We start from the raw sequence: 14,609 nt of genomic DNA, 5'->3' as shown, positions 1-14,609 counted from the left end.
GGGAATTCGAAGCGGGATGGTGTCGGCGAGGATCAGGAAACAATTGCTTAATTAAATATTAATTAGAGATATAAAGAGTAATAGAATAAGGATAGCTCAGCAGGAAAACTCAGTGGAGAAGCGGCTGAATAATTCAGCCAGAAGGTGAAAGAACTACATGGGGAGACCAAGCTTCGGTGAACAATGCCCACACTTTTTTTTTTCCAAAGTAGTATTTATATCTTAAGTTATGCATAGAGGATAATGGGGGAAGGGGTAGAGTCAGCAGTAAGCCAGGTTTTCTTCCTGCAAACTTGTCATATGCAAAAGTTTAGGTGATTTACATCATCTTCTGGCCCGGAGGCCTGTTAACATTTTAAGATCCTTTCTTCAGAAAACTTATTTTTCTCTAAAGGTGATTATTCTAAAGTCAGGCGCCACCCTAAAGCATTAGATTAAGTTGCATTCCTATAGGGCAAAGGTGTGTTGGGCTATAACAAGAAAAAGAATTAACTCAAGGGTCCAAGGTTACAAACATTAAAGCTACTACTTACATTCCTATGCACCAATTATATTAACCAATACACTGCCAGGGACACAGTAGGTAAGGGATATGGAAACTTAGCAGCAAACATTGGCCCAACAAGTGAAAAACCCTTCACCAATACAATTTCTAATCAATCTTTTAACTGCTCAAGGGAATCTGTATTTAGACAGTTTAGAACATCTCATGCCTCTCACAGTTGGGAGGCTCTGAACAATCACATGTGGCCGGAAAAACCTATTCAGGCAGGCTAGAGGACTTCCAAAGGAGTTTGTAGGTTGAAACACCCTTGGCACACCCAGGAACTTTATTAACTGGAGCTGTAAGTTAACTCTTTTTCAGAGAGAGGTGGTGGGGGACAGCCCCCCGTAAAGTCAGAGGTGTAGGTGAGAGCACAAAGCAGTAAAGTAGGCAGACTCTGGTTTTGAGGGTAGGTGCTCGAGAATTTCCAGGGGGACTCCTGAGGGACTCGATCCCGCCTTTGCATATGCAGCTTCCTTCCTCAAGACCTTTGCCACGGGCGGAGTTCCTGGAATACTTGTTTCTGTGATAATGTACTCTATGGTTAAATCTAGCATAATCGTTTACCTGTTCATAATACCACTGCCATTCATGACAAGCACTGAAACCTAAGTCCTAATACTTGTGCGTATATTCCTGTTCTTCCACTGACCAACCCTGTAATATCTGCACCTTAGACGTAGGCCACTTAAGAAAGATAACCTCCCTCTTAATGGATTGAATCAGTTTTCCTTTTTACGAAGCAAGCCTGGGGAGGCAGAGGGCTGTGTTGGGTATATTCTCTTCTTTGTGGGGTGGTCCAAGGGCTCAATCAATCAGTGAAGTACAGACAGAAATACAGATTTTCTGAAGCAAAGTAATGTAGTCTTGTTCTTTCCAGCGTCATGTGGAGAACGGATGGTAGGTGTAATGACTATAATTTCTTAACAGTTATGATAAGTAAATAAATGCTTGAGCTTTTTTCAATTAGGTAAACTGAACAAGGAAAAAAATTGTCATTATGTGGAAAAGTTTTACTTAAAAACATTCTAGTGTAATTTCTTATTGAGAATGAAGATGTCAGAGAAATTATGCCTTTGACTGTAACAGAAAATATGAAGTTTTACATCATCTCACCATCCACACTGAACTTCACCAAAACACATTCAAGGAGAACTTAACTTTAAAATTCTAGTGTGGTTAAGTGTTGACAGCACACTTGCACTGTTATTGTATGCCATGTGAATGTAATGGCAGAAGGTATTAACTTAAAGGAAATAAGAACTTTAAATGACACTGTTAAAAGTAAATTAGTCATCAAGAATGGTTAATCACCAAAAATGACCAATGCTTCTTTTTGGTTGCATTTCTATTTACTTCTCTGGCTGTATCGGGTCCTAGCGGCCACAGGGGATCTTCTGAGCAGTGTCCGGATTCGCTAGCTGCGGCACGCGGGCTCTCTAGTCGTGGGTGCGCGTGTCAGCTTAGTTGCTCTGCAGCATGTGGAATCCTAGCTCACAGACCCGGGATGAAACCCACAAACGCTTAACCACTGGACCACCAGGGAAGTCACCAATGCTTCCTTTCAAACTTAAATAAATAATTACAACTTGATAAAGGCAGTTATCTAAATTTTATTTAAAACCACACCTGAGGAGCCAGAAGGCCAACCCCAGGGTTATGACATCAGTGCAGGGTGAGCGGAGGAGTTTCAGCCCCACGTTCCACACAGTCTGCCTGAGTCTCTGGGTGACCTTTGGACTGTGTATGCGTGAGGCAGGCTAAATCCTGCCGGCTAAGGTCGAGGGAAGTGAATGTGATTTCACTGCTATCATGACAGACAGAGTGTGAGTACAGCCAAAATAACTGCTGGTTAAAACAGTAACAACAACCTCTGCAGAAGACCATGTGAATTCAGAGGCTCCACATTACTCAAATATCTAGGATACAACCAAAATTACTGGACACTTAAAGGAAAACATGACTCATAATCAAGAGAAAAGAGCAAATTAATGGTTAATCTGAAGATGATTTCAGTGTTGGGAGTAAGATGAAATATCAAAGCAGCTAGTGGAAAATATGTCTTTAATAAGTCAACAAATAAGAAATCTCAGTAGAGAAATAGACATTTTTATTTTTAGAAGTAGAATAGACAGAACTAGAAATTTCAGAACTAGAAGATACAATATCTGAATTAAGGAAACAAAATCACTAGCTGTTTCTAACAGATGACAGGAGATGACAGAAGAATCAGTGAATAGAGGACAGACTGATGAAAATGATCCAAGCTCAAGTTCTCAGTGGGGAAAAAAAAGGATGAAGACAAGAGGACCGAGTCTCAGTGAGTCACGCATAATATCAACAGGTGTCATGTATGTCTGGGGCTTCCCTGGTGGCTCAGATGGTAAAGAATCTGCCTGCAATGCAGGAGACCCCAGTTCAATCCTGGAAAGGGTTGACCCTTTAACTGGAATTCAAGAGAAAGAGAATGGGAAAAAGTACTTCGAGAAATGATTGTTTCATATTTTCCAAACTTGCTGAAATACATAAATTTACAAGCTCAGAAAACTCCAAACAGGATAACTATGAAGAAAACCATATCAAGGCACAGCATAATCAAGACTGCTGAAAGCCAAAAATACAGAGAAAATTTTGAAAGTAGCCTGAGAAAAATGACAAATTACATATAGGGAAATATAAAAGGGAGAAAAGATCTGAATGACCTCTGCCCATCAGGAAAAAATGGAGGCCAGGAGCCATGGAAGGACATCCCCTTTAACAAACATCTCTTAAAGAAGCTCCAAAGGGGCTTTATTACATATGCATTGTTGTTTGGTCGCTAAGTGGTGTCCAACTCTTTCGTGACCCCATGGCCTGCAACCAGTTAGGTTCCTCTGTCTAAGGAATTTCCCAGGCAAGCGTAATGGAGTGGGTTGCCATTTCCTTCTCCAGGCTATCTTCCTGACCCCTTGGCAGGCAGATTCACTGAGCAAAGAAAGTCCTTACTATATATATATATATATATATATATATATGTACATACATACACACACACAAAAGGACATATATATATATATTATATATAAAATTTCTTAACAAGACACAGAAAAGCAATCAATTTTTCCCTATATTCTTAGATTCTCTAGCACACTGCATGACATAGGTAGGTGCTTTATAAACTAAGGCTATCACTGTTATTCTGGAGGACGGCATGGCAATCCACTTCAGTATTCTTGCCTGGAGAATCCCATGGACAGAGGAGCCTGGAGGGTTACAGGCCATGGGGTCGCAGAGTTGGACATGACTGAAGCAACTTAGCATGCATAGCATCACTATTATTAGTATCATCTAACGGAACAAAGTCTGTTTTACTGACAGCAACAGTATTACTGTGGCTTGGAAATTTGAGAACATCTCCATTTACATTTAACAGAATTTAAAAGGGAACTTTACCCTAAATGACTCATTTTATACATGAGGAAAATGAAGTCAACTTGACTTCCTGAAGGTCACTATACGATGTAAAGGTCCTGCCTGTCTCAGTAAAATAACGGATGATGGGGAACTGAAAAATAAACTCAGGTTTGATTACACTGCTCCAAGAAGGAAGACGAATGTCAAATTCCCAAGGTAAGAAAAGAAAGGTAGCAAGATAAATTAGAACTCAAAATCAACAGAACGTCTATTCCACATGGAAAACAGTGCTAGCTACTGTAACTGTTGAGAAATTCATCACCTTGTCATCCAAAAGATGGATGGTGGACTGGAAAAGGCTGACTGTAGAGTTTACAGGCGAGGTCCACCTTTCCTAGCTGTGTGATCTTGGGAATAGTTGACTCTTCTAAACTGCAATTTCCTGTTATGGGTGACAGACATATGAGGCTTCACGTAGATTACAAAAACAATTTGACCAGATAATATCTATGAAAAATATAAGACAGAATTTAAAAACGATTATCAACTGAATGTTCTAATTCAGAATCACTGATCTGGAGCTGGCCTTCAGAGTTGATTGAGAAGTTAAGAAGTTAAAATGTTAGTCCCTCAGTTGTGTCTCCCTCTTTGGGCTGTAGCCTGCCAGGCTCCTCTGTCCATGGGCTTCTCCAGGCAAGAATACTGGAGTGGGCTGCCATTCCCTTCTCCAGGGGATCTTCCCCACCCAGGGATCGAACCTGGATCTCCCATTCTGCAAGCAGATTCTTTACCATCTGATCCACCAGGTTGAGAAAGCCTATCATTGTAATACTATCTTGGAAAAACTCCACTTACTTAAAAATTATACAAAGCTGATTATTTAGGAAATTCCCCTCCCTATATCTTTGAGATAAAGTCAAAACTCCTTAGCAAGCTCTATCTTTACATTGATCCCAAGCGGGGCGGCACAGCGGCCCGCTCCTCTGCGGACTTTTCAAGCTGCGGTCCTCCTCTCTCCAGACGGACTTCTGAGTCTCCTGAGAAAAGGCTGTAAGCTTCAGGTCGCCCGAAGTCCCTAGGAAAGGGGCAGGAGGGGGCGGTGGGTACTAGGCTCCGTCGTGCCTGTCTTCCTAACCCTTCTTGCGCTGTGCCCTTCACGTTTGTAAAAACGGTTCGGCGGGGACGTCTTCAACGCCCGAGGTGTCTTCGGTTTCTCTTGCCAAACCGGCCAACAACCACCTTTGGCATCTCTGCCTCCCTGTTAGTATCGGAATTCGGCCCGTGGCTCCGAGGATCCCTTTTTTTGAGGCGCTCGTCAGGTCTTCCTGAGTCCCTAGAGCCGCGCACGCGCCCGGCGCGGCAGAGACCCTGTCCCAGCACGACCAGCGCCAGGCTCCGCTTGGGCCCAGGGCGGCAGCCTCCCCCGGGATCCAAGAAGGCGGGCGAGCAGGGGTGGACTGGTGGGCACGGGGTCGGGGGGACGGCGGACCGTCCGGCAGGAATCCGCTTGGGGAGCCCCGCAAACCCCGCCTTGCCCTCCGGGTCGGACGCTGCTAATCGTCCACCCTGATTGACCCGTGTCTTCCCTGGTTTGTAGCCGACCTCTCCGATTTTTCTGTTTTCCTCACTTGGGGAAGGGGCGGGACTTCCTGTTCCATAGCCCAGTGACTACCGGCAGGAGGCACCAGACTGAACACTGGAGATATACAGGCCCGCCGGCCCGTCGGGACAGGGAGGGAGAACTCGATGTGGCCTTCACTAGCCCCGGTTCCAAGATCCGGGGTTCTGGCCAAGAGGCCCGGCGCCCCGTCCCCGAACTAGTAGTCCTGGTAGCCGCCGGAAGTGGGGAGCGCCGAAGCCGGAAGTCCCGCCCCTTCCTCCCAGAGGGAAGACGGTGAGCCGGAGGAGTCAGTCAGAGGGGCGAGCGGGAGCGGCCCCGCCGGCAAACAGGTGAGCTACCCCCCGGCCGGGGCGGGGGGCGTGGGGGCGGGGGCCGTCCGGCGTCAGCGCGGGGCCCGGGGGCGGGGGCCCGCGGGCCGGGGCGCGGGCCGATGGGCGCCGGACGCCCCGCCGCGGCCCTTCGCTCTGCCTCCGCCCCCCTCCCCCCGCCTCCGCCCCTCCCGGCTCGCCGGTCCCTCCCGGCGCCGCCCCGACGCCCCCGACACACGCCCGCCACCCGCGCCCGGCTCTCCCCGCGGGGCTGGCTGTCAGCGCCGAGGCCGCGATCGCGCGCCCCCCGCCCGCGATCGGCGCTTCCCCCTCGCCGGGCTGCTCAGCAGGGAAGCGCAGCGCGCCCGGGCGCCGCGTGCCGGCCGCCTCCGGCCGCGCGCTCCCGGCCTCTCCGAGCCGCGCTGCCGCCGTTACGGACGCCGGGCGGGCGGAGCGCCGGAGGCCTCGGGGCCCGGCCGCTCAGGTTCAAGCCGCCCGGCCCGGGACACAGACCGCTCGGGCTGCCGGCCGCCGCGGGTCCCGCCCGGTGCAGCCGGCGGGCGCGTCCTCCGTGCTCTCGGGCCGCTAGCCGGGGACCCAGCCGGGCGCCGCGGGCCGCAGCAGCGTCTGACCCCTGTCGGCTGCGCCGCGGTGTGACGGCCCGGGTTGTTTTCCAGGGGAACTCTGCAACAGGAAGCCTGGGCGGGGTGGGCACCCACGCGCACACGTGCAGGACTCCTTCATAGAGGATCGTAGCCCTGGCGCCGATCGAGGGAGAACTTTACAGTTTGAGCCCCTGGAACTGGTCACCGCCTGCACCTGCCCTGCGGTGAAGTGTTTGTTAGTCCAGTGGGAAGACCGGACATATATTGATCAGAGCATCCTTAGGAGCTCGTTTGACAGATACTCTGTATGCTTCATTTAGCACAGCAGTCTTGTAGAGTAGGAATTATTCCCTTTTCACCAACGGAGACCCAGAGTAAATAACTTGGCCAAAGTTAACACCGGGGATTCCAATCTCAAATGTTTGTTACTCATTCTTTTTCAAGCTTGTGTTCAAGTCCTCAGTCACTAACTCGTGCCCGAGTCTGTGCGACCCCATGAACTGTAGCCCTCCAGGCTCCTCTCTGTCTATGGGATTCTCCAGGCAAGAATACTTCTCTCCTTCAGGGGATCTTCCCTACCCAGGGTTGGAACCCTGGCCCCCTGCCTGCACTGGCGGGCGTATTTTTTTACTACGGAGCCACCAGGGAAGCCTCCTTTTCAAGTTTGCTCCGTGTGAAATGACGGCTGCCTAGTGTCGTCGGTGGTGAACACTAGGGCAGGGCATTCCAGTAGCTCGTGTCTTCTGATGTGGCATGTGAGACAGTTGTGATGATTGCGGACAGCGCAGTTGCTACTGGTACCCACCCCCCCCCCACCCCCCTTTAAAAAAATTATTTTCGAATAATTTCAAATTTGCACAAAAACTGCAAGATTGGACAGAGTTCCATTGTTGTTCAGCAAAACACAGCCTCTGACTTGACTTAAACACTTCCTGCTTCCTGTCAGACACTCTTCTAGGTGAAGGAGAGATGAACGTGTTGCCCGAGATGATTTCAGGGCCGGTCGTGGAGACAGATACACAGACAGATACAGTGCCTGCTGCTCAGTGCTGAAGTGGAGCGCGGGCCCACAGCGGGAGTGGTCACTGCGGGGGAAGAGCGCTGAGAGCCTGCAGGGTGCAGCCTTGAGTGAGATCTCCAGGGTTAATGGGGGTTCCCTTGATTGATGGGACGTTTTCCCCAGCATTCATTCTAATTAGGTTTTATTAGAGGAGAGCTCTCCAGCCGTTATAAAACAGACTCTTCTAATCTGATTCTCCTCCCTCCCTCTCTCACAGCCCCTCAAAGAAGAGATCTGTTTTTCAGGTATCACAGGGTGTGAGAAGAATCCCGGTTTATAAATCCATGAATAGGAGGATAAATTAAAGCCCTGTCATAATGGAAATACCTAAGACCAATACTTTTTATTATTTTTTTTATATTGAGTTTCTCAAGAATGTTTATTACACGAATATTTTAAGAAATGAGAGTGGCACTTAGCTTGAAATGAAGGGGTATGTTTTAAATATAAATCTTAAAAGGTATCATAATTTACTGTGTGTGTTAGTCACAGTCGTGTCCAACTCTTGTGACCCCATGGACTGTAGTCTGCCAGGCCCCTGTATCCATGGGATTCTCCAGGCAAGAATTCTGGAGTGAGTTGCCATTTCCTTCTTCAGGGGATCTTCCTGACCCAGGGATTGAACCCAGATCTCTGCCTGCACTTCAGGCAGATTCTTTACCATCTGAGCTACCTGGGAAGCCCAATGTAATTTATCAGTCGATCAGTTTTTGGTGGTAGTATGATATGATATATAAATAATATATAATTTATCATTTTAACCATTTAAGTGTACAGTTCAGTGACATTAAGTATGTTTACACTGTGTAGCCATCGTTACCATTTGCCTCCAGAACATTCTTATCTTCTCAAACTGAAACTTAAAGTGTACTTTTTAAAAATGAAATGCAGTACAAAAGATTCTTCCAATCAACAGTTTTTCATTTTCCTAAATAATTTCACTCTTCCAGGAAAGAATTATTGCATAATGTCTCACTTGTACAACATTTGCTTAGACCTTTGGTAATTACAACCCTCCTTGAGTTGTTATACTGTTTAGTGGAATAGCAAGAGATAATAACAGGCATTATGATTTTGGTTTTGAGTTTCATAGAGTTTATTGAAACAAAAAACATATATATTGGTAACATAAAGTCACAATAATTTTAAATACACAAAAGGAGAAATACTATTCTTGGCCTCTGAAGGAATAGTGGGGTTATCATACCAAGGTCCGGGGTCACTGGGATCAGGCTGATAGAAGCTTGGACCAGGACAGAGCCAAGCACGTGTAAGTGTCTGATATAAACTGCAGATGTAGGAAAAATAAAGACAGAGCTTATATTTACGTTGGTATAGCTTAGGCCAACGGAGAAGGCAATGGCACCCCACTCCAGTACTCTTGCCTGGAAAACCCCAGGAGGAGCCTGGTAGGCTGCAGTCCATAGGGTCGAGAAGAGTCCGACAAGACTCAGCGACTTCATTTTCACTTTTCATTTTCGTGCATTGGAGAAGGAAATGGCAACCCACTCCAGTGTTCTTGCCTGGAGAATCCCAGGGACGGGGGAGCCTGGTGGGCTGCCGTCTATGGGGTCACACAGAGTCAGACACGACTGAAGCGACTTAGCAGCAGTAGCAGCAGCAGCTTAGGCCAAAGGTCTAGGAAACAAAACTTACTGTTTTTCAAGCTTGCTAAATGCTTCCTCCGATCTGATCACACTCATGAGAGGTCACAGAGCACCCTTCTTCTGAACTGTAAGGTGGTGTGTGAGAGTCCCATGCCAGAGACTTTGAGTGCCTTCGTCAGTTTGTGCTGCTCTAACAAAACACCGTAGCCTGGTGGCCGAGCCGGCAGACGTTTGTTTGTCACAGTTCTAGAGGTTGAGAAGTCCAAGATCAAGGTGCCAGTTCCTGCTGAGGGCTCTTCCTGGCTTGCACACAGCCTCCTTCTGGCTCTGTTCTCATGCGGAGAGCGAGAGAACGCTGGTCTTTCTTCCTCTTAAGAGGACACCAGTCCCATCTTGGGAGCCTTGCCTTCATGACCTTACTAAGCCTACCTCCCAAAGGCTCCATCTCTAAATACTGTCACATTGGGCGTTAGGGCTTCAAATTATGAATTTGGGATAGGGGTTGGGGGGCGAAAGTTACAACTCTGTCTATAGCAATGGTTTGTTGGAATTTTTGTTATTATGTGGAACTCCTCCAAAACAAACTTGATATAGAACAAATAGAAAACTGTAAAATCAGAGTTTATATGACTTTCATTAAAGCAAAGTTTATGCAGCTTTATTTAAAACAATGAAAAATATGACTCAGACCAGTTGATGAAAGGAAGAACTTTTGTTTCTTTTTGATGAAAGAGAAATATGTGAGACGCTGTGGATCTTTTTTTCACTTTTGGGCCTCATAGAGTTGTCACATTTTAGAGGGCATAAGGACTGTGGAAGCGAGCTATTTCATTCCTTCATGGTCTTAAGGAGGAGGCTGAACCCCACAGAAGCTAAGTGACAGATCTGTCTCAGAAATTAGTGGCAGAACAAGGATTAGAATCAGGCCTCCTGTTTCACAGGCCAATCTTTCTGCTCTTTGAAGCATCAGTATTTCTCAAATTTAAGGTGCATCGGAGTCACCTGGGGGGCTTGTGAAAACATGGATGCTGGACGTCACCCAGGGCCTCTGATTTAGCAGGTCTGCACAGGGTCTGGGAATTCTTACTTCTGACAGGTCCTGGGTGATGTTGAAGCTCTTAGCTTCGAGACCACACTTTGCGAACCTGGTCTCACGTGATGTTGCCTTTGATCTCTTATAAGAGGAGAGCAAGTAAACCACAGGTTTTACCAGCCTCACCTTTCCCCTTGTACTCATTACAAACAGTAATGCACCAATGTCATATGATTAGATGAAAACAGAAAGGACTAGACATGGAATATTTCTCGAGTCATTTTGGCATTTTCAGGGGTAATTTTTGTAGATGATTCTCGTGGTCAGAGACACAATTGAAAGGACATCATATAAATGGATGAAAATAGAAAGGACTAGACATGCATTATTTCTCAGAGTTATTGTGGCATTTTCAGGGGTAATTTTTGAAGATGATTGTAGTGGTCAGCTGCTGCTGCTGCTGCTAAGTCGCCTCAGTTGTGTCCAACCCCGTGCGACCCCATAGATGGCAGCCCACCAGGCTCCCCCATCCCTGGGATTCTCCAGGCAAGAACACTGGAGTGGGTTGCCATTTCCTTCTCCAATGCATGAAAGTGAAAAGTGAAAGTGAAGTCACTCAGTTGTGTCCGACTCTTAGCGACTCCATGGACTGCAGCCCACCAAGCTCCTCCTTCCATGGGATTTTCCAGGCAAGAGTACTGGAGTGGGGTGCCATTGCCTTCTCTGCTAGTGGTCAGAGACACTTACTGTTGAAAGGGATACACTTCAGCTGTGATAGCCCCCAGTCTTACCAACATTCACACCGAAAACAGTGTCCAGACTGACTGCGGGATTGTCCGGGAGTAAAAAGTTACTTCCAGTATTGTTTTTCTATGCTTTTCTGTTTATACACTAAAATATTATTTTCTTGTATATCAAAATCTTGTCAGGCCCAAACACAGTTTGTGCCTATACTACTACTACTACCACTACTAAGTCGCTTCAGTCGTGTCCGACTCTGTGCGACCCCAGAGACGGCAGCCCACCAGGCTCCCCCGTCCCTGGGATTCTCCAGGCAAGAACACTGGAGTGGGTTGCCATTTTCTTCTCCAGTGCCTATAATAGATGTTAAAAAAATTTAAGTTGAATTGAATTAAAAAAGAGTAAAGGGGAAAATAAAATAAGGTAGGTCATTTATCTGGAAAGTTACTCTGCTATCTGCTGCTGCTGCTGCTGCTAAGTCACTTCAGTCGTGTCCGACTCTGTGTGACCCCATAGACGGCAGCCCACCAGGCTCCCCCGTCCCTGGGATTCTCCAGGCAAGAACACTGGAGTGGGTTGCCATTTCCTTCTCCAATGCATGAAAGTGAAAAGTGAAAGTGAAGTCGCTCAGTCGTGTCTGACTCTAGCGACCCCATGGACTGCAGCCTACTAGTCTCCTTCATCCATGGGATTTTCCAGGCAAGAGTACTGGAGTGGGGTGCCATTGCCTTCTCCGACTCTGCTGTCTAGATTATCCCATTTATGGACTTCTATTGAATAATTGTCATTTATTCTGGTGTAAGCCTTATTTGTAATTGCTGCGGTTTTTTAGCACAGTTATTGGAAGAGGTAGAGTATTTTAATGTTAGAGTTAATGAGTGGTCCCCGTACATTTTTACCTCTCGTCTTAAATAATTTTTAAACGCTTTTTACTTTGAAATAATTTTGGAATTACAAAACAATTTCGAAAACAGTCTAGAGAGTTCTATAACCTTCCAGCCAGGTCCCTGATGTTACTATCTTATGTAACCAGAGCGTAGTTAGTGAAACCAGCGTGTTGATACAATGGAAGACTATATTTGAGTTTCAGCTCTGATGTCCTTTTCCTGGTCCAGCATCCATTCCAGGACCTCCTTTGCACATAGTTACCCTGTCTCCTATAAGGAGATCCAACCAGTCCATCCTAAAGGAAATTAGTCCTGAATATTCCTTGAAAGGACTGATGCTGAAGATGAAACTCCAATACTTTTGGCTACCTGATGCGAAGAACTGACTCATTGGAAAAGACCCTGATGCTGGGAAAGATTGAAGGTGGGAGGAGAAGGGGATGTGACAGAGGATGAGATGGTTGGATGGCCTCACTGACTCAATGGACATGAGTTTGAGTAAGCTCCTGGAGTTGGTGATGGACAGGGAGGCCTGGCATGCTTCAGTCCTTGGGGTCACAAAGAATCGGACACAACCGAGCGACTCAATTGAACTGAACTGAACTGATCATGTCTCCACAGTCTCTTCCAATCTGTGGCAGTTCCTTTTAGGTTTATATTCTTTGGCCTTGATACTACTGAAGAGTGGTGGTGATGTTGTTGTTCAGTCAATAAGTTGTGTCTGACTCTTTGTGACCTCATGGACTGCAGCACGCCAGGCCTCTTTGTCCATCACCAATTTCTGTAGTTTGCTCAAACTCATGTCCCTTGAGTCAGTGATGCCATCCAACCATCTCATCTTCTGTCGTCCCCTTCTCCTGTCTTCAAATTTCCCAGCATCAGGGTCTTTTCCAATGATTCGTCTCTTTGCATCAGGCAGCCAAAATATTGGAGCTTCACCTTCAGCATCAATCCTTCCAATGAATATTCAGGACTGATTTCCTTTAGGATTGACTGGTTGGATCTCCTTGCAGTCCAAGGGACGCTCAAGAGTCTTTTCCAACACCACAGTTTGAAAGCAACACTTCTGTGGCGCTTCTGAAGAGTCCTGGTCAGTTCTTTTGTAGACTGTTAGTGAGTTTGAATTTGTGTCATCTTCTTTCAGGATTAAATTGAGGGTTAGGTGTTTTGGGCAAGAATACCCCAGTGGTGAAGCTTGCCCTCAGTGCCTTACACTGGAGTGCACGTGATGTCGATATATCTTATCAGTGGTAAATGTTACCTTTGACCTCTTGGTTGAGGTGGTATCTGACATTTTTCTGTGCTCTATGGTTAAACATTTTCTCTTCATAATTATTGACCCTTCTAATGACTGATGTTGGTGCATAAGTTTGAAATAAATGAACATCTCATGTCAGAATCCTTTGAGGCTGACGTGAACCGTGGGAGATTTCTTGGGAGGCTTCACTGCATTTGTTAGACTCAGACAGGAGGAAGGGCAACGGTGTCGCTGTTGGGAGACCAGTTACTGGCTCAGTGACTTGTCTGTGATCTCAGTCAGTGTCCGTCTTGAACTGGCAGTGGTGGAAGCTGTTTGTTGGAATTGTGTTGCTATGGTTCTGTCTTAGGTGTGTTTTCCAGCGCATAGCCTTCCAGGATCGGCTGCATTTCCTGAAATCTTCCTGGAGCTCTGTCGTGGGAGATGGATGGTCATCACAGGGCCCCACCGCCCCTCATCTCCCCCTCATCTCCCCCTGCCCACCCCTGGCCCGCCCTGGGGCACTGGGGCATGTGTTCTCCTGGCTGATGAAACTGCTGGCTGTATTACACATCTCCACCTGTAACTTGGCTTTGCTTTCGAAATGTGTGTGCCTGTAATGTCCCAGCCCGAGTCAGCTGGAAGATACATACCTGCTTTGTCTCCTCCCCGGGCCTGAATGCTGCTAGGAGGCAGGGAACAGACCTCTTTCTTTTTAACCAGTAACTTGCTTGGTACCTGGTATAAAGAGACACTCTATAAATATATATGACTATGCTGTGAAAGTGCTGCACTCAATATGCCAGCACATTTGGAAAACTCAGCAGTGGCCACAGGACTAGAAAAGGTCAGTTTTCATTTCAATCCCAAAGAAAGGCAATGCCAAAGAATGCTCAAACTACCACACAATTGCACTCATCTCATACGCTAGTAAAGTAATGCTCAAAATTCTCCAAGCCAGGCTTCAGCAATACGTGAACCGTGAACTTCCAGATGTTCAAGCTGGTTTTAGGAAAGGCAGAGGAACCAGAGATCAAATTGCCAACATTCGCTGGATCATCGAAAAAGGAAGAGAGTTCCAGAAAAACATCGATTTCTTTTTTATTGACTATGCCAAGGCCTTTGACTGTGTGGATCACAATAAACTGTGGAGAATTCTGAAAGAGATGGGAATACCAGACCACCTGACCTGCCTCTTGAGAAACCTATATACAGGTCAGGAAACAACAGTTAGAACTGGACGTGGAACAACAGACTGGTTCCAAATAGGAAAAGGAGTACGTCAAGGCTGTATATTGTCACCCTGCTTATTTAACTTCTATGCAGAGTACATCATGAGAAACGCTGGACTGGAAGAAGCACAAGCTGGAATCAAGATTGCCGGGAGAAATATCAATAACCTCAGATATGCAGATGACACCACCCTTATGGCAGAAAGTGAAGAGGAACTAAAAAGCCTCTTGATGAAAGTGAAAGTGATAAAGCTCAATATTCAGAAAACTAAGATCATGGCATCTGGTCCCATCACTTCATGGGAAATATACGGGGAAACAGTGGAAACAGTGTCAGACTT

At 46.6% G+C, this 14,609-nt stretch overlaps 1 protein-coding gene across 1 annotated transcript in view; it reads left to right on the top strand.

Annotated features, from left to right (window-relative positions):
* The first annotated feature begins 5,642 nt into the window (after positions 1-5,642).
* ZNF407 (zinc finger protein 407) overlaps positions 5,643-14,609 on the top strand; it is a 387,621-nt gene continuing 378,654 nt past the window's right edge. The window contains exon 1 of the mRNA XM_027526301.1: positions 5,643-5,887. The gene's annotated coding sequence lies outside the window, so the exon portion shown is untranslated. The remainder of the gene's footprint in view (positions 5,888-14,609) is intronic.

The sequence above is a fragment of the Bos indicus x Bos taurus genome, chromosome 24, assembly GCF_003369695.1.
Source record: "Bos indicus x Bos taurus breed Angus x Brahman F1 hybrid chromosome 24, Bos_hybrid_MaternalHap_v2.0, whole genome shotgun sequence".
Taxonomy (NCBI): domain Eukaryota; kingdom Metazoa; phylum Chordata; class Mammalia; order Artiodactyla; family Bovidae; genus Bos; species Bos indicus x Bos taurus.
The sequence above is the reverse complement of the archived record's forward strand: the minus strand, read 5'-3'. Positions and strand labels throughout refer to the sequence as shown.